The 13,816-nt window shown below is 38.2% G+C and overlaps 1 non-coding gene across 1 annotated transcript; it reads right to left on the minus strand.

Moving 5' to 3' along the window:
- Positions 1–12,752: 12,752 nt before the first annotated feature.
- LOC118706280 lies at positions 12,753–12,859 on the minus strand. Its single transcript, XR_004983985.1, has one exon. It is a non-coding gene; the product is annotated as a U6 spliceosomal RNA (small nuclear RNA).
- Between the last annotated feature and the right edge of the window lie 957 nt (positions 12,860–13,816).

Here is a 13,816-nt window from a genome sequence, read left to right on the forward strand (position 1 = left end):
GAATTTGTATATGGGTGGGATCTGACCAGCCTGGCCAGGGGCTGGGGACATGGGCAGTTGGCCAGCCTGCCTGCTGGTCAAATTCCTGGTTGAGGAGACAATTTGCATAATAGCCTTTTTACAGTGTTTTCCAAAGTGTGGTACTTGTACCCCCAGGGGTATGGGAAGAGTTTGGTGGGGGTACGCATTGCACCAGAGTTTGGTGGGGATATACACTGCACTGTGCTTAGCTGCACCTAATTCTGTGTTCTCTTGAGTACGAGGGGTACTCAGCATTACGAAAATTATAGAATGGGTATGTATTTGTCAAAAGTTTGGGAAACACTGAATTATAGGATATACACTGAGTGGCCAGATTATTATGCGTTCAGAGATCATAATAATCTGGCCACTCAGTGTATATAAGAAATGTATTTTGGTCATTTGAATACCCAAATACATATTTCTTATAAATCACAATATCATACTGATGAATTGTTTATCATGTTGGATAATGAAATCAATAATGGGAAAACCATTGATTTTTTAAAAAAATTCTTTTAGCTTTCCAGTAAAAGATACATATGAGTCTACACTTAAAACTGCCAATTTATATTATTCCACTTATAGGCAAAAGTATCTCAGTGTAATTATGTTAATAGTATTGTTATAGTATGTTTGAACATTTACATATTACTGGTAAAAGACATATTTCATTAGTATTTATTTTTTTCAAATTCTCTTCTCTCATCTCAATTATAGCATCTTGTTAATTTATAGTTTGAATATATTATATATCATAATTTTTTATATTAAAGTGGTCTGGGTTTGATATGATTCTTAAAAAAGAAAAAAGGAAAGAAAGAAGAAAAAATTCCTATATGTCTAAGAAATAGAAATAAATATCTGCAGGCCTATTTAGAATATGGGAACTATGATCCCCAAGTACTTGGATATCAAGTAAAAGGAGCTTAAAGCTTTTCTAATTACATCTATCACTCAAATCTGGTACCTGCTGAGTCTGTCTCAGTAATGATCTGTGTTGTGACTGGTTTCATTCAGCTTTAATTGCTGAATTTATTTTGAATTTAAAAAAGTATTTTTTAAATTTATTTCAGAGAGGAAGGGAGGACAGATAAAAACAACAATGATGAGAGATAGAAACATTAATGATTGATCAGGTGCCTCTTGCATGCTCCACAATGGGGATAGAGTCCACAACCCATGCTCCTGTGGCCCCTCCCCCACCCCTCGCTGGCCCCCCTGATTGGTCCCAATAGGGGGACCAACTAGCTAACCTTCCCCAGCTTCTTCCTTTTCTCCCCTCCCACCCCTTGCCAACCAATCTCCCACAGTCCCTCCCCACGGCCACCCCAGGCAAGGTCAAGGGACCCCACCTGTGCACAAATTTGTGCACTAGGCCTCCAGTATTTTAATAAAACTGGTTCTTTGTATAAGGTAATTAATAATCTGGCAGATGTTTTGTATTTGTTTTGCTTTTGCTTTTGTTCACCTGCATGGTCAGTATCTTTTTTTTTTTTTTTTTTAATATATTTTATTGACTTTTTTTTTTGCCCCCCTCCCTCCCATACATACCCTCCCTCCCCAGAGTTTTATGTCCATTGGTTGTACTTATATGCATGTACACAAGTCCTTCGGTTAATCTATTATCTCCCCCAGATCTTCCTCCCCTCCCCACTGTAATTTGACAGTCTGCCTGTTGCTTTACTGTCTCTATACCTGTCTCTTTGTTCATCAATTTATAATGTTCTTTATCATCCACAAATGAGTGAGGTCATGTGGTGTTTCTCTTTCATTGATTGGCTTATTTCACTCAGCATGATGTTCTCCAATTCCATCCAGGTTGCTGCAAATGATGAGAATTCCTTCTTTTTTTATGGCAGCATAGTATTCCATTGTGTAGATGTACCATGGCACCTAGTTTGTTTCCAAATTCTGGCTATTGTAGATTGTGCTGCTATGAACATAGGGGTGCATATATCCTTTCTGACTGGTGTTTCTAGTTTCTTGGGATATATTCTTAGAAGTGGGATTACTGGGTCAAATGGGAGTTCCATTTTCAGTTTTTTGAGGAAACTCCACACTGTTCTCCACAGTGGTTGCACCAGTCTGCATTCCCACCAGCAGTGCACGAGGGTTCCTTTTTCTCCACAACCTCGCCAACACTTGTCGTTTGTTGATTTGTTGATGTTGGCCATTCTGACAGGAGTGAGATGGTACCGCATTGTTGTTTTGATTTGCACCTCTCGGACAATTAGTGACTTTGAGCATGTTTTCATGTGCCTTTTGGCCTTCCTTCTGTCTTCTTTTGAAAATATTCTATTTAGGTCCATTGCCCATTTTTTAATTGGATCATTCATCTTCCTTTTATTTAGTTGTATAAGCTGTATGTAAATGTTGGAGATTAAATCTTTATCAGTGGTATTATTTGCAAATATGTTCTCCCACTCTGTGGGCTTTCTTGTTTTGTTGATGGCTTCTTTTGCTGTAAAAAAGCTTTTTATTTTGATGTAGTCCCATTTGTTTATTTTCTCTTTAGCTTCCATTGCCCCTAGTATCAGTGAAGAAGTTCTTTTGGCATATGTCTGAGATTTTGCTGCCTGTGGATGCTTCTAGTATTTTTATGGTTTCCTGTCTGATGTTTAAGTCCTGTATCCATTTTGAGTTTATTTTTGTAAATGGTGTAAGTTGGTGATCTAGTTTCATTCTTTTGCATGTGTCTGTCCAAATTTCCCAACACCATTTATTGAAGAAACTGTCTTGACTCCATTGTATATTCGTGCCTCCTTTGTCAAATATTAATTGAGCATATTGATTTGGGTTGATATCTGGGTTCTCAATTCTATTCCATTGATCTATATGTCTGTTCTTGTGCCAGTACCAGGCTGTTTTGAGAACAGTGGCTTTGTAATATAGTTTGAAGTCTGGTATTGAGATCCCTCCTACTTTACCCTTCTTTCTCAGGATTGCTGTGGCTATTCGGGGTCTTTTATTGTTCCAAATGAACTTTTGGAGAGTTCTTTCTAGGTCAGTGAAATATGCCATTGGTATTTTAATGGGGAGTGCATTGAACCTATAGATTGCTTTAGGAAGTATGGACATTTTGATGATGTTGATTCTACCAATCCATGAACATGGTATGTTCTTCCATCTCCTTCCATCTTCCTCTATCTCTTTTCAGTGTCGTGTAGTTTTCCACAAATAGGTCCTTTACTTCCTTAGTTAAATTTATTCCTAGGTATCTTAATTTTTTTGGTGCTATGGTAAATGGAATTGCTTTTTTAGCCTCTGTTTCTGTAGTTTCACTGTTGGTATATAGGAATGCCATGGATTTCTTGGCATTAATTTTGTATCCTGCTACATTGCCAAATTCATTTATTAAGTCAATTAGTTTTTTAATGGAGTCTTTTGGGTTTTTTATGTACAATATCATGTCATCTGCAAATAAGGATAACTTTACTTCTTCTTTTCCAATTTGGATGCCTTTTATTTCCTCCTCTTGTCTAATTGCAATGGCTAGTACTTCCAGTACTATGTCAAACATGAGTGGCGAGAGTGGGCATCCCTGTCTTGTTCCTGTTCTTAGAGGGAATGGTTTTAGTTTTTGCCCATTGAGTATAATGTTGGCTGTGGGTTTATCATATATAGCTTTTATTATGTTGAGGTCTGATCCTTGTACTCCCACCTTGTTAAGAGTTTTTATCAGGAAAGGGTGTTGGATTTTATCGAATGCTTTTTCTGCATCAATTGATATGACTATATGATTTTTATCTTTCAATTTGTTTATCTGATGTATCACGTTTATTGATTTGCGGATATTGTACCATCCTTGCATTCCTGGAATAAATCCTACTTGGTCATGGTGTATGATCTTTGTGATGCTCTGCTGGAGCCGATTTGCTAGGATTTTGTTGAGGATTTTGGCATCTATGTTCATGAGGGATATTGGCCTGTAATTCTCTTTCATTGAGTTGTCTTTATCTGGTTTTGGTATTGGGGTGATGCTGGCTTCATAGAAGGAGTTTGGAAGTGTTCCTTCCTCTTGAATTTTTTGGAAAAGTCTGAGGAGGATAGGTTTTAGTTCTTCCTTGAATGTTTGGTAAAACTCTCCTGTGAAGCCATCTGGCCCTGGGCTTTTGTTTGCTGGAAGCTTTCTGATGACTGTTTCAATTTCTTCCCAAGTCACTGGTCTTTTGAGATTTTTAGATTTTTCCTGATCGAGTTTTGGAAGTTTGTATTTTTCTAGGAATATGTCCATTTCCTCCAGGTTGTTCAGTTTGTTGGAATAGAGTTGTTCATAGTATTTTGTAACAATCCATTGTATTTCGGTGGGGTCTGTTGTTATTTCACCTCTTTCATTTCTGATTTTGTTTATTTGGGTCCTCTCTCTTTGTTTATTGGTTAGCCTGGCTAGAGGTCCATCTATCTTGTTTATCCTTTCAAAGAACCAGCTCTTGGTTTTGTTGATCTTATGTATTGTTTCTTTGGTCTCTATGTCATTTATCTGTGCTCTGATTTTTGTTATTTCCTTCCTTCTGCTTACACTGGGCTTTTCTTATTGCTCCTTTTCTAACTCTTTGAGTTGTAGAGTTAGATCACTTGTTAGCCTTTTTTCTAGTTTTTTGCAATAGGCTTGTAAGGATATGAACTTCCCTCTCAAAACTGCTTTTGCTGTGTCCCATAGATTTTGGATTGTTGTGTTTTCATTGTCATTTGTTTCCAGGATGTCTTTAATTTCTTCCTTGATTTCTTTGGTAACCCAGTCCTTGTTTAATAGCATGCTGTTTAGTCTCCATGTGTTTGATTTTTTTGGATTATTTTTATTGTAGTTAATTTCCAGTTTTATGGCATTATGATCTGAGAAGATGCTTGATATGATTTCTATCTTCTTGAGTTTGAAGAGACTTTGCCTATGTCCCAAAATGTGGTCTGTCTTTGAGAATGTCCCATGTGCACTTGAGGAGAATGTATATTCTGTGGCTTTGGGGTGGAATGTTCTGAAGATGTCAGTTAATTCCATCTGGTCTAGTGAGTCATTTAGGATTGATATTTTTTTGCTGATTTTTTGTTTTGATGATTTGTCGAAGGGTGACAGTGGGGTATTAAAATCTCCTACTATGATTGTATTGCTATTAATCTCTCTCTTAATGTCCTCCAGCAGTTTTTTTTTTTATGTATTTGGGTGCTCCTGTATTCGGTGCATATATATTTACCAGGGTTATTTCTTCTTGTTGGATTGTTCCCTTTAGTATTATGATGTGGCCTTCATTATCTCTTGTTATGTCCTTCACTCTGAGATCTAATTTGCCAGATATAAGTATTGCTACCCCAGCTTTTTTTTCATTTCCATTTGCCTGGAAAACTTTTTTCCATCCCTTCACCCTCAGTCTGTGTGCATCTTTTTTTTCTGAGGTGGGTTTCTTGTAGACAACGATGCATGGGTCTTGTTTTCTTATCCACTCTGACACGCTATGTCTTTTGATTGGAGCATTTAATCCATTTACATTTAAGGTTATTATTGAGCCAGGACCGGTTTGGCTCAATGGATAGAGCATCGGCTTGGGGACTGAAGGGTCCCGGGTTCGATTCCGGTCAGGGGCATGTACCTTGGTTGCGGGCATATCCCCAGTAGGGGGTGTGCAAGAGGCAGCTGATCGATGACTCTCTCATCGATGTTTCTAACTCTCTATCTCTCTCCCTTCCTCTCTGTATAAAAATCAATAAAATATATTTTAAAAAAAAGAAAAAGAAAAAGAAAATAAGGTTATTATTGATAGGTACTCATTTGACGCCATTTTTATTCTATACCCGTGTTCCTTCTTCACTTCCTATTTCATTATTTTTACAGTAGACCCTTTAGCATTTTTGCATTGCTGGTTTGGTGGATATAAATTCCTTCAGTCTTTTTTTGTCTGTGAAGCTCCTGATTTCCCCTTCAATTTTGATTGATAGCTTTGCTGGGTACAGTATTCTTGGATTCAGACCCTTCCTTTGCATGACTTTGTATATTTCATCCCATTCCCTTCTGGCCTGATATGTTTCCGTTGAGAAATCAGTTGCTAGTCTGATGGGGGTTCCTTTGTATGTCACTTTCTGTCTCTCTCTGGCTGCTTTTAAGATTCTTACTTTGTCGTTGTTGTTTGCCAATTTAATTATAATGTGCCTTGACGTCTGTCTTCTGGGATTTATTTTGCTTGGGACTCTGCGAGCATCTTGGATTTATGTGGGTTTTTTCTTCTCTATCTCAGGAAAGTTTTCTGTCATTATTTCTTGAAATACTTTTTCCATGTCTACCTCAGTTTTCTTTCCTTCTGGAACCCCTATTATTCGAATATTATTTTGTTTTGTATTGTTCCAAAGCTCCCGTAGGCTCTCCTCCTGCTTTTTAATCTTTTTTTCTAGAAGCTGCTCTAATTGGGTATTTTTTTCCATCTTGTCTTCTAGCTCACTGATGCGGTCCTCTGCTTCATCTAGTCTACTCTTGATGCTTTCTATTGAGTTCTTCATGGTAGTGATGTCATTTTTCATTTCTTCTTGGTTCTTCTTCAGTTCCTCTTGGTTCTTCTTCAATTCCTTATGGTTCTTCCTCATTTCTTCTTGGTTATTGTCAAATTTCTCTTCCATTCTTTTTAGCCATCCTATGATCATTATTCTGAATTCTTGCTCTGGTAGGCTGCTTGCCTCTGACTCCTTTACTTCCTTTTCTGGTGATGCCTGCTTTTCTTTCATGTGCGGGCTATTTCTTTGTCTCCCCATGGCCTCTCTTTTCAGGATATCTGGTTATGTGGTGTTTCTTCTTTCCGTGGGTGACTGAAGAACTCCCTTGAAACCAAGTGTTTGCGCCGATTGGGCCGCCTCAGCTACTCGATGGACCTCCCCGCTGTGGGTTTTTCCAGGCCTCAGAGAAGCTCCTCCTTTCCTGGTAAGATGGCGCAGCCTTCCCTCCAAGCCGGGAGCTCCCCGGGAGAGCCGCCGCGGCGGCCGCAGTGCTGGCCGGTTGGTCAGGAAATCCTGTCCAGTGGACCTTTCCTTACCTTCCTTTAGATTTCCGCTGTTCCTCAGCTGCCAATCAACTTTCCCTGAGCGACTCAGACACTGCTTTTTTCTGTTCTGGGATCGGAGTCAGAACAAGTCCGTCTGTTCGGTCGCCATCTTCAAGCTCCGCCTCCAATGGATATTTTCATTGAAAACTCCAACCAGCTTACTATTTTGTGGGACCTTAGGATGGGAAGGTCAGGAAGAGCACACACAGCTGGACCTTTCAGCAGGAACCTTAATTATGATACCTCAAGGCATAATACTCTCCATGAAATATTCTTACAATGGATATAACCTTCAATGTAGATTCACCATGCTGGATCCTCTTTAAACTTTTAATTGACTCTTGGTGCAGTCTTTTGGCTGACTTCCCTGGAAGTTGTTTGGTGATTATTTGATGCTTTTACTTAAAATGCTACTCTTTGCAATATGTTTCTTTCATCTCCTCAGAGCAGGGCATTATCGTCAAGGCTGGCAAAAGGTAACTCTCCCTCAACCACCAACATCCTGAGACTCTGGTCAGTATCTTGATGTACTTTATTTCTTTTGTGGTTTGGCCTAGATTATGTACTGCCCACTAAAAGTACAGAGCATATAAACAGATGGAGACATAAACATAATAGGTAAATGAAAATTTCTTTTCTTTTCTTTTCTTTTCTTTTTTTTTTTTTAAATTAGAGTAACAATGACTATTTGTTGGGGGAACATTACATATATCAAAATTAATACAAAAGGTCTACAACTCTAAATCAACAGATAATATTTTGGTCATCTAAGGCCTCAAAGGAAAACACACACACACACACACACACACACACACACACACACAGGCCTTCAGAATAATCTCTATCAAAGACTCTCTAGTTACCTCCAAACTAAACCAGCAACTTTCCTCCTTATACCACTCTTTATATTTTATCAACACCTCCAATTCTCTTTTTATGCCTTTTGCTGACCTCCCAAAGAATCTATTCTATTCTTGGATTTTTTCTGAAAAAAACAAAACTAAAAAATAAAAATATCTCAATAAAATTCCAAGGCAAGAAGTCAGCACTATAGAAGATGAATTTAAGCCCTCATTTATGGTATGTGATAGTCAAAACAGAAAAAATCCAAATTCATAGCTTGCTATTTTAACACTTTTCTCTCCTTCCTGGGGAGAATAGGTGAACAAATAAACAAAAGCAGATACTTAAAGACTATTTGAACAACTGTATCAGTTTGATTTCATTTAAATTGATTGAGTACCATGTCTAGCAATTGCAGAATACATATTTAAAACTGTTTTAAAGAGTTTATTTGAGCCAAACTGATGACATATACTGGAAAGCAAGATCTCAAATGTTTCATAGAATAACAATTTTACAGCTTTGTATGCATTTGAAATTAAAGAGGGAACATGAGCTAAGAAATATTACATGGAGGTGAGAGAAAATGTTTGTGCAATGGATTACATGGTAGTTAACAAAAGTATGTGCTTTCTTAAGGGTCAATACCCCCTTCAAGGGGTATTACTTCTGGTATTTCAAAGGTGTGTTAACCTAGATGCACAAGAACAATGGGTGGGGGTGGTTTAAAACCTTTCACTAAAGAAGTTATTGGCCTGAGCCCACCATTAGCTGTCAATTTAGTAATTTATGATCAGATCACCCTGTGAGGTTACTTCCCATAAAACCCTTTTTTTTTTTTTTTTGGCCCACAGATTTATGACTTTTGATCATAAATCAATCTAAAGGATGCATTGATGACCAACTTTTTTGTTGGTCAGATTGCATGGTCTCACTGTGCTAGGAGAGCTCATTCCTATAAAGTTCAGCATTGACATTGTCTTGTTGGTCATTGGGGATGGGGCAATGCTGTAACCATGGATCTGGGCTGAGGCTGAATATTTCTGAAAAGGGGAGGTAAATGGAAGGCAGTGAGGTCTGTGGCCTCCATTGCAAAAAACACTTTGCACTGTGAACTATCATGATTTCCGTACTGTGAATTATTACAATTCGAGTTTTGCCTCCTGTCTCATTTTTCTGTATTTGGCATCTACAAGCCATGAAGTGAGTGGCTAACATTTATCTTATACATGTTTAGTAATCATAAATGGTTTCAGGCTCCATCCCCAGTAGTGTGCAAGATTCTATGATTCTATCTCATCATTGAAGTTTCTATTTCTCTCTTCTTCTACCTTACTCTTTGAAATCAATAAAAGTATTATATATATATATATATATATATATATATATATATATATATATATATTATACACACATCTATATTTTGTTAATACTTCAAAGATTTCTTCCTTTGTTTCAAAATTGTTTATGACTTCATGTTTGAGCTATTATATAATATTATGTGATAGCTGCTATAACTTCTTCTTCAGAAAATTCCAACATCTATGTCATCTCACTGTAAGCATCTGTTGTTTGTATTTTCCCAGGAAAGTTGACATTTTTGTCTCTATACGCTGAATACTTTTGGACTGTATCCTGACCATCTTGACTATTATGTTACAAGACTCTGGGCTTTGTTTAAATCCTATGAAGAATATTGACATGTTTTATTTTAGCAGAGAATGTACCTGGTAAAGTTCAGGCTGTGATTTACTACCCATCTTCTGCAGGCTGTGGCTCCCATGTCAGTTCACTTGTTCAAGCCTCTGCAGTACCTCAGTGCCATTGGATTGGTTCCACATGTGCCCTATGCAGGAGTCAAGTTGGGACCTGGAAAAGGATGTACTTATTAGTTCAGGTCTTAATAGCTTTGATATGCTAATATGAAACAGATCCTTGTGAGCACATGCAGAAGTAAGTTTAGAAATTCTTGAATTTGTGGATGGTTTTTCTGAGCCCTCTCTTCTTCATGGCTCTAGAGATATAGCTTGTGCCTATCAGCTGACAGTTGAAAACTGTTAGGCTCATTTGAATAACTAAAGATTAAATTAAAACCTTCTTACAATGAATTTATTCAACTGAGAATAAAATGTTACAAATAAAACTTATTCAACTGAGAATAAAATGTTAAAAAAGAAAAGAAAGCAAACAAATAGAACACCTTTTCCAAAAACTGACTGCTATACAGTTTCTTTTTATTAACAACATCATCCTGTGGTCTTTAAATTCTATCCCAGGTCTTAACAATACCATGAATCAAGTTTTCCTTTAGGATACTTCTTGTTTTTCTTTAAAAGAAGTGGTCTGTGGGACTGCACAAGGTAACAGAATGAGGAGACAATGTTAGTTAGCTCACACCTAGAATCTAGACTCCATTTTCAGATTAGTTTGGTTTTTATGAATTATTTCAGACCCTAGATTCCTGTCTTAGGCATGAAAATCCTATCTAATAAAATAGTAATATGCAAATTAACTGTCACTCTGTTACACCACAAACTATGCCCACCAGCCTCCACCCACCAACCAATCAGAGTAAGTATGCAAATTAACCTCAACGAAGATGGCTGCAGCCACAGAGAGCAGGAGAGAGGCTTGGATTTTCCTGGCAATGGAGGAAGCCAAGCTTTCCATACACCCTTGTGGGCCCAGGCCTCCACTCAAAGGTTCAAAGTTTCAATTATAGAAGGTAAATAAATTTCAACAGAAATGGCGGCAGCCACAGAGCTGCAGAGAGCAGGAGGCTAGGGTTTCCCTGGGTAATGAAGGAAGCTAAGCTTTCCACATACCCTGGCCAGCTTAGGCTTCCACTCTAGGCTACAAAGTTTCAATTATAGAAGATACATAAATTCCAACAGAATTGGCTGCCTCCACGGAGCAAACGGGAGGCTTGGCTCTACTCCAGGCTACAAGGTTTTAATTGTAGAAAATAAATAAATTCCAGATACCAGGACCTCCACTTGGGTGGCCAGGGGGCATGATTGGTCTGCAAACCACCACAGGCCCCTCACTCAGGCCACCCCACACCTCAAGGAAACCCCCACCCTGATTTAGGACACCTTCAGGGCAAACCAGCTGGCCCCCACCCATGCACCAGGCCTCTATCATATCTAATAAGAGAGTAATATACAGATTGACCATCACTCCAACACACAAGATGGCTGCCCCCAGGTGGTCAAAGATCTTGCCCCCATGTGGATACAAGATGGCTGCCACAAGATGGCCAGCAGGGGAAGGCAATTGTGGGCAATCAGGCAAGCAAGGGAGAGCAATTGGGAGAAACCAGGCATTCAAGGGAGGGCAGTTGAGAGGGACCAGGCCTGTAAGGGAGGGCAGTTGGAGGTGATCAACCCTGCAGGGGAGGGCAGTTAGGGGCAGTAAGGGGTGGCCAGGCCAACAGAGGAGGGAAGTTGGGGGCAAACAGGTTGGCAGGGGAGCAGTTAGACATTAATCAGGATGGCATGGGAGTGGTTAGGAGATAATCAGGCTGGCAGGCAGAAGTGGTTATGGGCAATCAGGAAGGCAGACAGGAGAACAGTTGGGAGCCAGCAGTCCTGGATTGTGAGAGGGATGTCCCTTAAGGGGTCCCAGATTGGAGAGGATGCAGGCTGGGCTGAGGGACACCACTCCCCTGCATGAATTTCATGCACCGGGCCTCTAGTATACTCATAAAGGATAAAATTAGCAATGTGTATCTATAGTAAAAAATATTCTTAAATACCAGTGAATATAAATAGGAACATAATATCCAACTAAACCCCAAATAATGGATGTTTTCTTCAGATGAATTTCTAAAAATTATTTTTTTGTGTGTGGATATCAAGTTATATTTTTCTCATATCTAAGTCAGTAATTGATACAATAAAGTTTTTATTTTAAGACATAAACACAAGAAAACTGTTCTACCATAATGACTGAGTAAATTTAACTAAACAAACCAATTGTTTAATTATTAAATCAATGAACATTTTTTAATATTTTAGAGGTATATTAGAGTTTATAAAATTAGTGTGCAACTTCAGTTAGTTGTCAATTTTATTCCTTTTAACTTAATGCTTTCCAAAGTTGAATGAATAGTTGTCTAATCTATTAAAATTTTTCTGATTTATTTAAAATTATAGATACCTATTCAATTTTGCTTTAATGTAGGAGAATTACTAATAGATGTATGGTAAAATTATGTAAACAATCCTGAGTTTCTGATTGAATTTCTATTGGTAATCACTGCTCCTATATAAGCTTTACTATAAATATCTGGATGCAGGTTTTTTCCTAAATGATTTACTTATTACTTCAAAAAATCATCAGTCTTACATAGGAAAGTTTACATAGAAACAATAGGTATCATTGCTCTTACAACCCTGAATTCTTACTTATCTCAGTTACCCTTTTTTGATGCAGGTGATCCTGACACAATGATATATTTTTAGGCCAACTGACACTTTGGGTCAAGGACTCAGATAAAATTTAGTGTGCACTAATTGGGCGATGCCCTGGGGCGGCCTGAAGCCCGCCCCTGACATCCTGCCCTTTGATTGACCTGGAGGTAATATGAAGCCTTTCTAATCCCTTCCCAGGCTCAGTACTTTTGCTCCCTCCATTGCACGTGAGCAGAAAAAAGGTTAAACACAGAAACCTGCCTGAAGCAAACATTAAAACTGCCTTACCAGAGCTTTGCCTCTCCAGTTCAGTTGGTTTCAGACACAACCAAATATTCTTCCCCAAATCCTAGTGTTCTGTTCCAGCCCTTCCTCAATTCCAGGTCATATACAAAGGAAGAAATAGAAGCAATCTATAATTAAAAGTTTGTTTTTTATTTTATTTTATTTTTTAAGTATGGAACGCTTTATGAATTTGCGTGTCATTCTTGCACAGGGGCCATGCTAATCTTCTCTGTGTCATTCCAATTTAGGTCTATGTACTGCCGAAGTGAGCACTATAATTAAAAGCTTAAATGTTACTCAGTTAGCCTAGTTCTAGAATACATGCGCCTTATTGAATCAAGTCATAACATAATTGAGTTATATGTAGTCCTTACAGCAAAATTTCCTAATTAGTATGGGTATGAAAGGAGGCAGGCTATACATTAAAATATTATATTAAGAATAAATTTTCAGATATTCCAAATTTGAGGGGTATAAACTTTTCTTACTTTTAGTATATAAGGAAAAGAGACTGAGTTAAAAAAAAAAAAGTTGGATGTTAATAATTTTAGCTGTTTATAAGCTCCAATTTTGCTGAAAGTTATTATTAGATTACGTATGGTGTTTGGAAAACATTAGTGGAGAGAAAAGCAAGCTTTGGAGAAATACAACTGCTTAGATTTATAAACTAGACAACTAGCAACATCTAGTGGTCATTCCCATGTCCAACCCGTTCTTTCTTTCTTTCTTTCTTTCTTTTTTTTTTTTTCCTTCCCATAAGAGAAGCTGGGAAATGTAGTCCTTATTTCCTAGATGGCCTTATGCCCAGTTAAAAACTTATTTTTAACCATGTCTGGGTAGCCCGGTTGATTAGAGCATTGTCCTGATACACCAAGGTTGTGGGTTTGATCCCTAGTCAGGGCACATATAAGAATCAACCAGTGGCCGAAACCGGTTTGGCTCAATGGATAGAGTGTCGGCTTGGGGAGTAAAAGGTCCTGGGTTCGATTCCGGTCAAGGGCATGTACCTTGGTTGCGGGCATATCCCCAGTAGGGGGTGTGCAAGAGGCAGCAGATCAATGACTCTCTCTCATTGATGTTTCTAACTCTATCTCTCTCCCTTCCTCTCTGTATAAAATCAATAAAATATATTTTTTTAAAAATCAACCAGTGAAATGCATAAATGTGTGGACAACAAATCTAAGTCTCTCTCCCCCACCCCTTTTCTCTCTCTCTCTCTCTCTCAAAATC

This window comes from Pipistrellus kuhlii, unplaced genomic scaffold, assembly GCF_014108245.1.
Source record: "Pipistrellus kuhlii isolate mPipKuh1 unplaced genomic scaffold, mPipKuh1.p scaffold_m20_p_5, whole genome shotgun sequence".
Lineage (NCBI taxonomy): Eukaryota > Metazoa > Chordata > Mammalia > Chiroptera > Vespertilionidae > Pipistrellus > Pipistrellus kuhlii.